Here is an 11,329-nt window from a genome sequence, read left to right as displayed (position 1 = left end):
TCTTTTAATTTGAATAATATACGGATTAAATTTTTATCTCTGTTTAAATTTTTAAATTTTAAATTTTTATTTTATCTTGAACGAACGCAAAGCGAATATTTCATGAGGAAAATAAAATACGACGACGAATGACCGTTGGTTCGCGGATAAAAGACATTTATCCGGTTTAGAAGTAATTGCATATCTCAAATCTCTCGGTCGTCCTAGCGTGGAAGGCTATTGTTGAATTGCGCTTGTGGAAATGATCGCAACGCTGAGCTGCAACGAATACGTCAGGTCGACAACCCTCGGTATTTACTTTTGTTATCAGAATATATTCGGAGACATGCTGAACGATAAGACAATTCCATCAATAATTAAACGTGAATTTTTTCAGTTTGTTTTCTATAATCAGACTCGGTTTTTTTGAACGTGCATTTACACGAGAGATTTGAACGTCTTTGTTTTCTCCTGGACCGAGACGGTGGAAAGTGCGGTCTCCCTCCACGACGACGAAACCCGACCTTCTGATACTCCGCTAACGAGTCGGATGTGTTTAGGGTCAATTTGTCTATTATCTCGTTGTCAGTTTTATTTATTACACTTCTAACGTCTCTCACGACGCGGTACGTATACGTGCGACTCTTCCACCAGGCTGAGATTCCTCGGTGCAAGTTAATCAACTCTGATTTCTCTTGACTGTGCTCGCTTTAAAGTCGTCGACGTACTCACGCACTTTGCGTGACCAACACTCGGAGATCGACGCACTCTTTCTTGTAGCAATTCGTTTGCACAACAAAAGCTTGTAACTAAATTGCACTATCTCTAAGCTGCTAAAATAGCTAATACATTGAAATATTGTACTTATTTTCTATGTACCTTTTCCTTTGGACATAGTTCTCAATATAATGTTAGTATTCTAAATCTCTGGATTAAATTCAAAATTATTTCCTACATATATATCAGAATTTTCAAATAGTTGATAAATTAATATTTTAGTTTTTTAAATGTTTTAATTATAACATACTATCAATATACTCTTATATCGTTTTTCTCTTTAAATTACATTTATAATTACATTTTTTTCTATTATTTTTTCTATTATTTTTTCTATTATTTTTTCTTTCTCAAAATTTTCTTTAAACTACCTTTTTTCGTTCGACAAAATTTTCCTTCGAAAATTATGTACTCGATCTTAACGAACGAGCTTCTACTATCGAGCGGCACCCTCCATTGATACGCAACTGGGTGTGTGGGTGGAGGAAAAGCATGATAGCACGACCGGTGTACGGGGAGAGCGAAGTTGATGTGCCAGTCGTGAGCGCGATTCCGTCGCGCCGCGTACTTGAGGAGCCGCATGCGGCGAAGAAGCGGCGGAACGGAGGGTGAAAAGGAGCGCGAAGAGAGGGAGCCCCCGAAAAAGAAGAGAGGATTCTCTCCTGTCGAGGGGATCGTCGCGTCGGGACACAACGTTCAGTCCGTCCACGTCCGCTGTCGGAGACGCGACCGGAAGACCGGTTTTCCCGCGCGATTGCCTCTTCCTGCCTCCGAGGAGAACGACAAGAATCGAAACGGAACTTCTTCCTCTTCCCTTGTCGTCGAACGAGAGACGCGTCTTTCGCGTGTGCGCGAATTCTCAAAGATTTTAATCCACCACCTCGCGAATCTAGATTGATTGTAAATGTTGGGGATCTCCGTTGGACGAATCTGTGCATAGTTTTCGGCTCGATTATTTTCAAGGAGACAAAATTGTCGGTAAGGATGAACGATGTAATTAATTAATGATTTAAGCACGAGGTCGTATCATTCTGTTCCAGTTTCTTTAACATGTAAGTTTAAAATGCAGGAAGCTCATCCTCGTTTACGAAACTGCATGAATTCTCACGTGCTTCCCGTACATAACGAGGAAGTATACATATCATATATCATACGTCGAGACTTCGTAAAGAGGAGAAATATTTTCCTGTGTGTGTGTGTGTGTGTGTGTGTGTGTGTGTGTGTGTATGGCACATACAGATTAAACCTCATATCTTTCGACTTAATAAAAGATGACCTTAATTACTAGTAATCTGCGATAAAGTATCAAATCGTGACAAATAATACTTCATAAAACGCTTCCACGACTTAGAATTTAATATATACATAATTTAATTAAATTCTCTTTTTTTATCATAAAATATTAAAAAAAAAGAAATATCTTAAAAACACAATATATTTTCTCCATTAAATTGATTGAGGCATCAAAAAATAATGGAAAACTATTTAATTAATTTAACAATCCGGCCGGAACGCAGTGCTTCCGCATGAAAAATTAGAACGCACGGACAATGCGAGTTTGCTAGTAGATGCATAGGAATTTTGCAACTCGTTAAGTAATAGCTTGCTTTATGTGACACTATTATGATATTCGTGACGGCCGTGCCGTGACATGGTCTTGTGCTTTTTTCTTGTAGTGCTAATTGTTACACACTTCGTATTATCACTGAACGGTCTACCTTTATTTATTTTGCATAAATTTCAAGTGCTCATGTCAATCGCAACGCAGATGACATTTTCTTGATAACGGCGTGCTTTACTGATGACATCTATAAAAGCAGCTGTCAAACAGCTGTAAATTAGATCTCTCCAAAAAATGTCTAGAATATAGTTATGTGATTAGTAAGTAATTTAGATAAATTATATTTTCAATTTTTAATTGTTATTACAATTTTTAAAATTTCGTGTGTATGTTGAAAGCTTTAGTAATAATCTAAAAAATATTTTTGACAAAAACACACATAATATTCGCGGAATATTACTTGGCAGAAAATACAAAAAATAAAATGTTTTTTATTAATCTTTTGACACGTACCAATGGAAACATGACGAACATTACACACTGACAAATGTAAAATACTTTATGAAAATTAAAAATGAAATTAACTTAAGATTAACGATATCAATAAATTTTCTACATTTTTTTATTACTGTCTTTATTCAAATAGCTGTCAACTTAATCATTTCCATAATGTGCTATTGGTCGAAAGAACAAATCAGATAATTTTCTAAAAAGAGAAACTTAAGAGAATGTTAATGTTTCAGCAATAAATTACGTGCCTGAATCATCAATCTTATCATCATCCATTAATCGATTCCTTTCACGATTTTCGTGTAGCCTATTCCGTAGTTACACGACCGACTTCCTCCATGCAAATCGCCACTTTTGTCCAAACAATGACGTCGCGCGTCACGACACGACAACGTCTTTCCCGGACTGTATAAAAGCCCGCGGACTACAAGAGCTCGGCACGTGGTATGAATCATTTGCTGTACTACATGCGTGACTAACACACGAGAAATAGTCTTTTCAACGAAAGAACTTATAGATCAACGCCGTCTATCTTCGCAGACTAACTATATTGTCCGTCCGACTATGTATTATCTAACAGATGATTGTCGCCGCGATCCATTTTTTATTCATGTTACATTAAAGGGTCTTCCTAGTTTAACGCTCTGAAAATAAAGGCGATTTTTGGGAATTTTTTAAAAGGAAACTATAAAACATATTAATTCTAAACTTTGTTACGTTTATTAAATAATATTTCAAATATATCCTGAATTCTTTTCAAACAAAAATATTTATTTGTTTCGGAGTTATAGTAGTCCAAACAGAGCGTCTCAAAAAAAAATGGCGAACATGATTCCAGCCATTATAGTCATAAAAAAACCAAAAAGATTCTTAATCTGTATGAGTGTGGTTATCATGTGAACTAGAATTAAATCGATATTTGCAAAATTCAAATTTTGCGACTTACAAAATTAATCAGTTTTCTGGTAAAAAATGAAATTTTGTTTTGAGCTGCCATTTTTTTATTTTTCAATATTCTTTTTTTATTTTAGTTCACGCGATAGCCATACTCATACAAATTAAGAATCTTTTTGGTTTTTTATTTCAGATGACTATAACGGCTGGAATCATGTTCGCCACGAACAACAATTTTTTTTTAAGACACCCTGGTTGGGCTACTATAACTCCGAAACAAACAAATATTTTTGTTTGAAAAAAATTCAGGATATACTTGAAATGTTATTTAATAAATGTGCAAAGTTTAGAATTAATATGTTTTATACTTTTTTTTTTAAATTCCCAAAAATCGCCTTACTTTCAGAGTGTCAAACGAGGAAGACCCTTTAAAGCATCGAAACACAAACATGTGCTACGCTCGTATATAAACTACATTAAATTTTTTATCGCGAAGAAATGAAAATTCGAATGTGATTTCCGGCGCGCTCGCGAAGCAGCGTCTTTGTGCTTTTCGCGTGGCATTACTCCGAACGAAAAGCGTGGACACTTTATGATGACCCAGTCGTCGGTTTTGCTCGATATATCGATCTTCCGACGACGAAAGAAAGAAAGAGAGGAGCGGCTCCGGTAAACACGCTACGCCGCGAATATCGGAAGTCGCGAAAGTGCGAGTTCGTCGACGCGAATAGGATCCTCTACTACAATGTTCAAGCCAGCTCTCTCAACGTGTTTTTGTGAGAGATATACTCGCGGAATGGAGCAAAATCAAAGGATTGGCCCAAAAGTTTTTGAACTTGGTTTTTTGAAACCGTGTATATTAAAAAAAAAAATAGAGTCAAAGTACAATACTAGTAAAACGCTCTTAATAATAACTCGTCGCCTGCCGTATATATGTTCCGTCACGCATCGTTCATAAATGAACACACCCGTGTTCTATTATTTGCTACAATACCCACACCCTATCGATTCGACTCAACGACCCCTTTCTCACATTGAAAAGCACACGCTACCTCGAAACCACCCTGTGAATATTAATCGCCGGAATAGAGAGGCTCGCGTAAGAGCTCTATTACTAAAAAACTTCTGTTTACCCGTATCAAAAGAATTGATATCACTCTGTGAAAGCTTCCGCCATTCTGACAACCGCGTAAAGATTCGCGTAAAAACTGTACAGAATTTCTATTTATTGTTATCAGAGAAATCAAAATTTTTTGAACACCCCCTTACGTTTCGTCACATTCTATTAGTCGCGCTCAAGTATCGTTATATAAATAATTCAAAGTCGGCTGCTAGAAAAAACGTCCGCTGATTTCCCTAACGTAAGAATAACATAAATCTATATGCATTCAAATACAGGATATCGGTATGTATATACAGAGTGTCCTAAAATTAGACCGACAAACTTCAGGTGATTATAAAGGACAGCAAAACAAGCCAATTTTGTCAATAAATCCGTGTCCGCAAATAAGCGGTTTTGGCACTAGAGAAAGAAAAAGACTAACAAGGGCGAAAATCTTTGAAAAAAATTATTTTTTTTTAATTTTATTAATATAAATAGAGATGTTTTTACCATGAAAACCTTTTGTATAAAACATTTTTTAATATCTCGAATAATTTTCAAAATATCTCGAGAAAAGCAAAAAGTCGCCTTATATATGAGGGGTGATTTCATCCCTTAGAATCGTTTTTAGGCCGCAACTGGAAATTTCTGAATTTATTTATTTATCCCTTCCCCCCTCCCCCCCCCACATGTGCGTAAAGTTTCATCAAAATCAGAATTTTCGGTTCGCAAAGTTCCCTTGTTAGTCTTTGATTTTAGTGTCTTTTATAACCATCTGATGTTTGTCGGTCTAATTTTGGGACACCCTGTATATTCGCTAAAATAATACATATACATATAGTATATCTCTTATCAAATTATACACATATATTATATATTTGCATAACAATTATTATAAATTATTGAAGAACTTCCAATATATTTCGTCGTTATTTTTATAAAATCTTCTACCCAAAGTTTATCTTTTGTCTCCGCTGAGAAATCAAAATAATTCCTACCCCATTTCGCTAATGTAATATCGATTTGTTTCAGGATAATCATTGAAAAAAAAAAAAACACGTTCTTTTTAAACGAGATACTAGAAACATTCCCTTTGGGAAAAATTCAAGGAACGTTTAAAAAAATAAAACCATTCGCATGATCCTGGCATTCGCGAGCACGGAAAAAGAAGAGGAAGCAAACGGTTGCGGCTTAGAAGGTCCGTCATATGGGGAGGAAAAGAGCGAAGAAACATTAGAGCGTGGCGCGCGAGACGAGATCGCAATGAAAGTCAATAAACCGTGATGAGTAACGGAGAGTATAGTGGTCGGAGTGGCATTAATAAATTAGTGTCTACTTGCTGCTACAAGCAACAGCAGCGGCAGCAGTAGCAGGAGTCCGGAGGAGGAAGAGGACGCGAAGAGGAAGAGGTGGCGGCGGAGGAGGCGCGGACCTCGAGTGCGTGCGTGCGTGAGGTGTGTGCGCGTGCGAATACATGTGACCGGGCGGCCGTGTCGATGCGGGGATTTGGCCAGTGTGTCAGTGTGAAAGAAGACAATTGACTCGCAACCGCCGTCCGTCGGACGGTGCTCGGCTCGACAGGGGCCTTCTGACGTCACATCCGGCTTGTACGAGCCGCGATCTCATCTGGACCACGGGCGCACGAAGGTACGCAGATTCGTGCATTCGACACAGCGCAAAGCCCGCTACAGCTTAAAAAGCTCCGAATAAGAATAGGAGATACCCTTCTTCCCCTCCATCCTCCCTCGCCACAAAGTGTTCGTCGTTTCATCCCGACGAGACGATGACGTCCCGAGATGGTCTCGATGAAAAATCACGGTCTAGGATCGTAGTCGCATCGATAGACTGAATGTATCTAATCAGCATCCTTTTCTCTGAGGCTATATGCAGCCTCCGATCATCTCGAAAAATTTAGAATCATATCGCTAAAGCAATCCCATACAGCACAGATCATTGCGATTATATTGCAGCAACATTGCAATGTTGCAAATTGCAATGCAACATTACAAAGACATTGCAGAAATATAGAGCCACAAAGTACCAGCACACTTGTAGCAACATGACATTAATATTTCGGAAATATTGCAAAATTCAATTTTTATATAATTTTAATAATAAAATATTATAATAAAATAATTTTTTGCAATATTTCTACATGAAAGATGTTAACGATAAACAATACTAAATGGTTCATTTTATTAAAACATTTTTCTTAAATTGGCTTATATTGCTGCACTGTATGCTTTGCGCAGCACATGTACGCGTTCGCAATTGTGTGCGTGTGTAGTAGGCGCCGGTCTTGCTGCACATATCTGTGATTGTCGTGTATTTCGTGATTCACATTTTTTATTGTTGCGTACGAGAAAAGGTAAGAGCTTTTTGATAATATTATGTTTTATTATAGTGACCTAATATATTATGCATTAATTAATTATAATAGAATAGCATGTCCTAAGGTTAATAACCTATATAACCTTAAAATTATTGAGATCGCAAAAGTAAAAATTATATTTATCTATGATATATGTTTGTATATTTTTTATGTGGATATTTTTTGCTTTCTTTAATTTTCTATTTTGCTGTAGATATTAACTTTAAAATATTTGATAAAAATATTTATGTATATTTGCAGTATGTATATTTTTATGTAAATATGAATTTTAACTCCTATTTTATTTTTACAGACATTTAACAAAGGAAAACAATAATGGACAAAATTCAATAAATTATTAGTGGTAATAAAAGCGGCTCGTAAAGCTGAACCATTTTTATATATTTCTCTAATATAAAAAAAATATATTTTTATTTCGTGAACATGTTAAGTGCAATAATATGTTATGTGCAATGTTATGTTATTTATAACGTTAACATAAGTACAAATAAAGACATTTAATTACAATGTATCGTCAATAATTACATATTTATATACCCCAAAATAAATATATATACATCATTGCAAATTCATTACATTGCAATGTTGCTATAATATTTTGTTGCAATATTCCTGAAAGCGGACATTTTATCATTGCTGCAATTCCACAGCAATGATGCAGCAACATTTTGCAGTAAATTTGCAAAGTTGCAATATTGCGGTGAAAGATTGCTACAATATGTATGCAATCTTTGTGTGCTGTATGGGATAAGAATCATATCGCTAAAGCAATAAGAATGAATACTAATCTTGATTAATCATTAATCATTTTCACTTATTATATGTCTCCTAAATTTTCCGAGACCTTTTTACAATCATTATTCCAAATGCAAATTCTAATGCTAATTTGATTAAATTCTTTCTTTTTTGATTATAGTTAGACATATATAAATTGAAAAAAAAAAAAAAATATTTAACCAGAGGATTAATTCCTAGACTAAATTAATTCGGCGCAACGGCCTTCAAATCTCGAGATGTTTAGACGATTATATTTTATCTGTATAGATTAAATAAAATTATTATTAAATAAAAAAATTGCTTCACACACACGATAGAAACTAAATTTATGATCGTTGCATAAATTCAGAATAAACATTATTATACTAATACAATTATATTGTGCAAACTCGTTATAAAATGGTCGATTAAACACTAATGAGCTAACGATGGAAGCTAAATTATTAAACACACGTAGATTTACACGCGATGCGTACAATGTACATATCGAATTTGTGTCAATATACATAATGGAACTAGCAGCCTAAGTAAACCAGATCACCATAGTAACATTGATTCGATAAGATATACTTTTTGGAATGCTTTTATTAAAAAGAAGTCTGTTATATTTATATGAATATAAAAGATCTAGAAAAGAAAATTAAGCGAATTGAAAGTAGATAAAAAATATCAAATTTTTAAAATCTGTTTATGTCAAATTGCTTATCATGCCCGTTCGCTAGAGATATTTAAAAATACGAATATTTTTACATGAAAAAAAAAATGTTGATTCTATTCAATAATTTCTTTAATACATAATTCAGTCATATTTATTGAATTATAAGTAAAAAGATAAATTCATTTTTATTCTCTATACTTATAACACAAATTTTAATTTAAAAAAATTAATTATGAAAATTAATTCTGATATTATTATTAATAATATCGAAAATATTTGTACTTATATGCAAGAAATGCAAGTATACATTATTACAATAATTTGGATATACATATATGTAATGTGTATGCGTTCCTGAAGAGATGTAATACAGTGCAATTAATTAATATTTCACATTAATATTAATACTTGCGAGCATTTTCTTATAACGTGCAAAAGAAATTGTGAGAATCGCGCGCGGTCAGATGTCGCGAACCAGTGATATCTTCGTAATCATGAGTGTGAGATTCTTCGCCGTGGCATGAAATTTCAGATGACTTATAATAGACACGTCTCTTAATTAACTGGGGCGTTGCACAAAACGAACATCGCACCGTGAGAAAAAGAGAGAGAAAAATGAGCTCTACACTGGTCATCGCGAATCACAACGATATTACGAATTAAAATACGACAAATAAAGAAAACAATCTTTTTCCAGATTTTTCGTATCATCATACGCAATGTAATCGCGGCCGCGCTCTATTCCCTCGTTATTTATCAAGGTCGTCTCGCAAGTATGCGTCTCGCTTCGATGAACGTCGAAATTTGAATCGTAGATGCGCTATTTAACGACAGAATAAATTGCAATGCGATGGTTCGCGAACGAAGGCAATTCCTGAAACGCAAAGAGCATTCGCCAAGAGAAATATGCGTTCCCAAAGAATTTTCATTAAGGGGGGAAACCAGTGTAACGGCTAAAAAAAGGCTATTTTTAAGGATTCTTTTTCTGGTAAAATTGTTGTTTTTTTTTTTTTCAAATCGCGTTATTAACATCACAAAGTACATAATTTGAACTACCTTTTGTGAAATTTTCGTTAAAAAACATTAATATTTATAGCTACAATAACCAAGAGTGAGTCGCCTTAAAAAAAACGGGCGCACGCGTAGCGGGGCAACGAAAACTTTGAAACAAAAAAAAACAAGTATTTTTAAAATATAAGACAATAATTAAAATATAAGACAATAGCTTCAGTTGCACGTATGGATTTAAAAAAAAATAATTTGTTACAAAATGGCGAACTTTTGAAGAAAAAAGTTCCAAAATCGGTGAGATATTGACCTTTGTTTTTTAACATTACAAAAAAACAAATTATTCAATCGAAAATTCCATTCTGAAAAAATTCCGATTCGAAAAAAAAAAAATTATTTACCAGAAAAAAAATCCTTAGAAATAGTCTTTTTTTTAGCCGTTAGACTGGTTTCCCCCTTAAGGACGAACAAATTCGACAGGAAGCACCGACCAGCGATTCATTACCGAGCGGCGGGTCTTTCTTTCGTCTTATTGTTAGATCAAATTCAATTGACCCCGTAAAAAAGATAATTGTAAGAGCTTACGATACTCCTCTCGCGAAGATGTTCGAGGAAACGGCCGATGTTTGCGGTCGGATTACGCATCGTGTAGCGTATTATGTGGCATCGTAAATTAACACTTTATTTCGTCTCGCGCGCTTATGTTAATGCCTTATTATCAGAGAGAGAGAGAGAGAGAAAGCGTTTGATATATCGCGTTACAATTAAATAAAGAAGATCCATTCGAGGTATACACTTGTGTATACCCTTTGCGTGTATACACTTTGACTTCTGGGTACTTAGATGCAAATGAAAGATACCTCTTTCAGGAGACGAAAAATGAAAGATTATATCGAAATCCATCACCGATCGCTTAACGAACGGTCGCATGGGATGCGCTACTCGTTGCATCATTCATACGAGTTTCCCGATCCGGTACCGGGTACCGGTGTCGCGACGCGAGGGGAAGTCATAAATCAGGCAGCTGTAATCGCAAAAATGTATCTACGGGCTCGTGTTAAGATAGACTTAACCGGGAACACACCGGAAGGACGGGCGGTTTTAAGCGCTTTATGGAAGAGAGAGCGTGGGTGTCCAGTCCACGTGGCCTGAATCGTAAAAGCGTTTTTTTAAAGCGCGCGAGATAAGCGAGAGGCTTTCGAGCATGAAAACGCGTCAGACTTGATCCTAATCAGTCCGTGACAATTTAATCGATCGCATCGCGCTTAAAGCGAGAGAAGACATAAGCAAGGCAATGTGCATTTTACATATTACATTGTCGTTTTACTTTTAAAAAAATGCAATTCTGAAAAATGATTCAAAACTCGCGCAATTCGAAGTTAATTAGCCTCATTCTTGAATTTCGCAATATTTCGAATTTTGCACATAAAGTGAGATGTTGATAATGTTTTTTTAATCCCACACTATCTGAAAAGACGCGGTACTATTGTAAAAACGCGATCGAACCGTATGTTTTTAAGTTCAATGTTGTAAATTTAGTTAGACCAGCTTATTGAGTTATAACAATTAGAAGCAATGTGTTATTCATTAACAGACTAATGATTAGAGAACTGTTAATAAGTGCACGTGTACGTATCGCTATATATAATGATATATATTTATAAATATATA

At 35.1% G+C, this 11,329-nt stretch overlaps 1 protein-coding gene across 5 annotated transcripts in view; it reads left to right on the top strand.

Moving 5' to 3' along the window:
- The first annotated feature begins 1,293 nt into the window (after positions 1-1,293).
- Positions 1,294-11,329, top strand: part of LOC115235541 — a 38,812-nt gene continuing 28,776 nt past the window's right edge. For 2 of the 5 annotated variants that reach the window (XM_029807398.1, XM_029807393.1), the window contains exons 1-3: positions 1,294-1,734; positions 3,134-3,271; positions 5,856-6,470. The gene's annotated coding sequence lies outside the window, so the exon portion shown is untranslated. Of the gene's footprint in view, positions 1,735-2,243; positions 2,638-3,133; positions 3,272-5,855; positions 6,471-11,329 lie in introns of those variants that run through there. The other 3 variants (XM_029807394.1, XM_029807395.1, XM_029807396.1) reach the window with 3 other exon arrangements.

Source organism: Formica exsecta, unplaced genomic scaffold, assembly GCF_003651465.1.
Source record: "Formica exsecta isolate Colony F162 unplaced genomic scaffold, ASM365146v1 scaffold226, whole genome shotgun sequence".
Taxonomy (NCBI): domain Eukaryota; kingdom Metazoa; phylum Arthropoda; class Insecta; order Hymenoptera; family Formicidae; genus Formica; species Formica exsecta.
This window is presented reverse-complemented; position numbering and strand designations above follow the sequence as displayed.